At 38.5% G+C, this 5013-nt stretch overlaps 1 protein-coding gene across 1 annotated transcript in view; it reads left to right on the forward strand.

The window, feature by feature from the left end:
- The window catches only part of LOC108573422 (membrane metallo-endopeptidase-like 1), a 44299-nt gene that overhangs the window by 1009 nt on the left and 38277 nt on the right, over window positions 1-5013 (forward strand). The gene's annotated exons all lie outside the window — the stretch shown is intronic.

The raw sequence follows: 5013 nt of genomic DNA on the forward strand, positions 1-5013 counted from the left end.
TTTATCACATTTATATCATCGAGCTGAATGGTGCTGTCTTTCGTGACTAACGCTCAGCCTCTTGGCATTTCTATTTCGAATCGGTTATATGGAAGCGAATGATACCTTCCTGGATAAATAATACGCCAGACAACAGTGATCAACGATGAGAAATGTTACTGTTTCCCCAGAACTTCCCGTTATTTTTACACCGATCCGACACACCAGATACAAAACAGGAGTACATACATATTTGCTTCTGGCGAAGCTATCGGAATTATAAGGACTTTCGTTTTCTCTATTTTTCGCGAGAAACGAAAGGAGAAAGCTCTCCCTTATTAAGCGTTTCTTCTTGCATTGCACGTTCAGAAATAGGAAAAATTATCGAGGAATTCTGTCGAAGGACGGATCTTTCTTTTTCCCTGTATAGACCAGTTTACGGTGTTACATTGTCGTAGTCATTAGTCGTTTAACACCATTTTTAATAATTCAGGCCGCGTGGGATGCAGGTGACCCACATTGCAATATTCGCGCTACTGCAAACATAATTATTAACAAAACGAAAAATATCAGTATTCAAAATTCGCGCGCAAAATAATAACGAGAAATAATTCGATTATATGGAATAATAACGAGTAATCGCCGTATATTCGTTAATGACGAACAATTTTCGTTTTAAAAAATTACTACATATGCACAGTTCACCATAAATTATATTGAAAAAAGAAAATTTGATGTGGCACGTGACGGGCTGACGCGGCAACGAACGCGTTAAATTCCAAACGATAGATACGAAAGATAAATAAAATTCTCAACAAGAGTCGAAGATATACATTTAAAGAAAATTATACAACAATTAAGCGAGAACCGACGCTTTACACGCGACACTGTGTCATTAACGAGGGAGGAATAAAAACGATTGAAAAGTTAGGCGTGATTCCGTGCAGGTTAACGATTGTCATTAACGCGTTTCTCGGTTTCTTTAACCGGTTACCGTTACCTCTCGGTAATAAATTTCCGTGCATCCGCCTGAAATTTCAATGCGTACATCAACGATTTAGGGATGTCCACGTACGACTGAGTATCTTTTTATACGGGCGAACCACGGATTATTTCCCTCTGCGTTCCGTATTCTTTCACGAACGGTGAAAGGAGTAAAAAGAGAGGAGGACCCGCTTTCGAGAGGGTTATCGGACCTTTTACGGCGCATTTGTGACTTCAATATACCTCATTAACATCGCCTCCGGCGTTTCTATATAACGGAACATGCGGCATGTAGAAGTAACCCGGTGCGTTCGAACACGAACGGTGCAACTTGCACTTTACGACGCGGGTTTATTATAGTCTGAGCCGAATCTATTCGACGGTCACGTGGTTTTCCCCCTTCGTCGATTTTCGGTTACACTCTTATCGTTCGGTAGTTAACAGTCGTACGTACCTGTAGAACGTTGCGGTTCCTCCCTTAAATTGCATTTGCTATACTGTGACACACGTACACGTTCACAGATAAGATTGCACGTGAATATAGAGAGAGTAAGAAAGTCGCGGCATTTGAAAGGAATAGGCGCGTTCAAAAACTTCAATTTTTATAATTTTCATTTTATCTTTGTAAAAATAGCGCCAGTGGATTGGTGAGGTTCTCACGATGAAAATGAGTACAAACACGGCATAAATCGGACTGAATTTGATAATAATCAATTTTAACCCTTTGAGAATCTAATGAATTGTGGTAAGAGAACTGTATATTTTTTTTGATGTACTAAAGTACTTCCATCTATTGTAGAAAATGTAAGAGAGCATGTTTTACAAGTTATTATAATTGCAGGCTCTTGATCTGATTTTTCATTGTACGATAAAACTGAACTGATATCGCTATTCGATAACTCGTTTGAATCACTATTAGAACTGTCACTAATGATCGACGATTTACGACTATCCATTCTGAACAAACGATCAAATTTGATCGATTAACAAAGTAATGACTTGCAGCTTCCCACAGAAAAATTTCTGCCGCCGATGTTGTTAAGAATCGTCAAACTTTTGAGCTCACGGTACAGAATAAAGAAAATTAACCCTTTACAAAGTAAAAGAAGCAATCTACTTAAATTAGAAAACTTCTCTTCGCAATAACCGCTGGTCATTTTCGTAAACTGAAAAGAAATTAGTGTCAAACGAACCTTGTGACATTCGTCAAAAATTGAAAAGTCGGGATTTCCGCTTCCATTTCTTTCTTCACAATTCTTGCTCCAGATGAATCACTCGGCCGTAAAACGGGTGTCGGCACAACACTTCCACGAATCGTTCGTCCACAGTTTTTCGATCGATCATCGAAAACAACCTCTCGTTTCAGTACAACAAAGGCGATAACGCGCTGGAGAGACTGGCCGGCCGCCAGTCGTTTCTTCAATGCAAATGCGAATTCGCTCACAGTCGAATTTTGGGTTAACCCTTTCGCCCGGTGGATTTTAATACTAAAACTGTTCAACAAACTACCGCAAAATATTTTATTATTACAGGCTACCTGCACGCTTTATTTTGCCTGCTTTTGAACGTTACCACGTTTCACAAAAAAAAAAAAAAAAATACCAAATCCTTTAACATATTTTTACCTTCTTTCACATTTTCCTACATACATCAATTCTATTTATGTAAATTACACGAAATACGAAATAATCGTTACTTTATTTTTTCGAGCTACTTGCACGCGCTTTATTTTACCAACAAAAGCTTCCGTCGCGAAAAAACACGCGATGGCCAGCGTTACAGCGAGGCGCAGTGTTAAAATTTCTTTCGTTAAATTAACAATAAAAGTGCGCGAAAAGGGGATAAAATTAAGGATTGAGTTAATGTGTAAATCTAGGGCGAAAAGCGTGAACAACAAAGTGCGAGTAAATTTTCAAAGCGTCTCCAGCCGACAACAGCAATGAAAGGGTTAAGCTCCGCGCGGAAACGCATCTTTGAGCATTGTACATCTAATCTGAGGCCATACGATTGTCCGATTGCTTCGTAAACATCCTTCAGTCGTAGAATGGCACCGTGTGCTTGTTGTGCGTGATTATTAGGGAGCCGGCGGAGACAGGAATGAATATTCATCGCGCGGTCGAGCGTGGATTCACGGTAAATCCTGTTCGTGTGCACAAATGACGAAATTACGCGATTCTAAATGCAAATTGCGAGTTACGTAAGCAGCATGAGCGAAGCTGACACTCGCGAAACTATACGAAAGTGAAACAAATCACGAGGCCAACAATCCTTCTCTAATCTCCATTGGCCTTAGGCGAGGTCTCTCTCGTCATGGTGAAAACAAATTTACTCTTCGTTTTTTAACCCCAGTGCGATCCTCGGGTCTTTTTTGACCCGTCGTCTTTTCATTTTTTTTTTTTTTTTTTAATAACTTTCGCTGTTGTCGATTTTATATTCTCTCAAGTTTATTGTCTGCAGTGGGTGATCAAATTATTAGAGCCACGATACGAAAAGTATGTTTTTTTCTTTTTGTGTAGAAATAAAATCACAATATCAAGGTTTTCACACTGGACAATTTTTAATTAACGATTGTTCACCAAAGATACACAAAACGGTTAAATTCAGCTTATGTAGTTATAATAAATACGGTTAAGAAGTAACGATAAAGTCAGTATTTGGTTGGCGCTACCTTTCGCTGCAATTGCGGCCTTAATTCTTTTCTCGGTACATTTTAAGTAGAAAAAACGCTGCAACAAAAATTAAAATGATCAAGATCTGTAAACCGAGAAAACTGTAACACGTGGTTCTCAAGTGACGATTTGCAATATTGATACGAAATAACGTCCATACGACAAACAATACTGCCTAAAGTGTTGCAAAGTGTATATTTGCAATTTGTAAACATCGACGCTTCTTAAAAAAAAAAAGATAATAAAAATTCAGTATAACTAGGTTTTCATCTGAAAATTCATCGTTGCAATGTAAAACCGTGAATTTCTTTCAGGTGGCTCTAATATTTTGCTCGCCCACTGTAGGTTCATATGCCGTGCCAAAAATTGTTGCAGATAAGGCCTTCGGGTCTTTTTTGACCCGAAGACCCCAAGTCGACTCCAGCGACCACCTAGCGAAATTATTTTTGCTTCGTAGCTATTATGCTTGGAATAGAAGGTGGCTCGTTATTGTGAATAGAAATTGTTGTTAAAACAATTCGATTGTCCTGCGCGTGGGTTTGCATTGTCTCTCGAGCGAAATCTGTCGACTAGCAACGATATACGCATACCGCGTGTATTAAAGGCCGAAAGACACGTGGGTTTACTTTCACTGTTCATATAATTCCTAAGGAACTTGCACGTTTTTTCTTCTTCTTCTTTTTTTTTTTTTTAAGGTTTGTGAAGTTTGATAAACGAGTTCACGAGTATTTAATTGAAAGACAAGCAACGCTAGACTTCTAAAAGGATGGTTTATGATGAAAGAGAGATCGTTAGCAGTGAGATAAAAGAGTAATTTGTCGAATAACGTAGAAAGTTCTCCTTCGTTAATGTACTTTACTCGAAATTATCTTATCGTTATTATTTATCGCTTGATCGTTTTCGTTTCGGTTAAACGTTAAATAGGTACGGTTTCCGTAAAATTGTATTTATATTATTCAATAGGATATTTCTCAACGCAGATCGGACGTGATTTTCTCTTTTTTTTTCTTTTTTTTTTTGAAACCGGTGTAACTTTTCCCTCTATCGTTAAAATTGCTAATCAAGCCTGATTCGTCATCGAGAGAGATACTTTGAATGTTTCGTTTGGTCAGCGACACATCCGCTGGAAATAACGACTTTTCTTGGAAACGTGATTAAAATACGATTATATACACCGGTTCGCATACTTCCACGAAATTACCGTGAAAATTTCGATAGCGATACGTCGCGTTCGTTAGTTTCTCAACCTGTTGAATATCGGGCAGAACCGGCTGCGCGGGCTGCTTGTCGATTTTATATGCGTTTGACATCCGAAAGAGACAGATTTAAAATTAGTTTCACGATGAGCAGCAGCAGCAGTTCTTCGTATCTTTTTTTACCA

The sequence above is a fragment of the Habropoda laboriosa genome, unplaced genomic scaffold, assembly GCF_001263275.1.
Source record: "Habropoda laboriosa isolate 0110345459 unplaced genomic scaffold, ASM126327v1 scaffold92, whole genome shotgun sequence".
Taxonomy (NCBI): Eukaryota; Metazoa; Arthropoda; class Insecta; order Hymenoptera; family Apidae; genus Habropoda; species Habropoda laboriosa.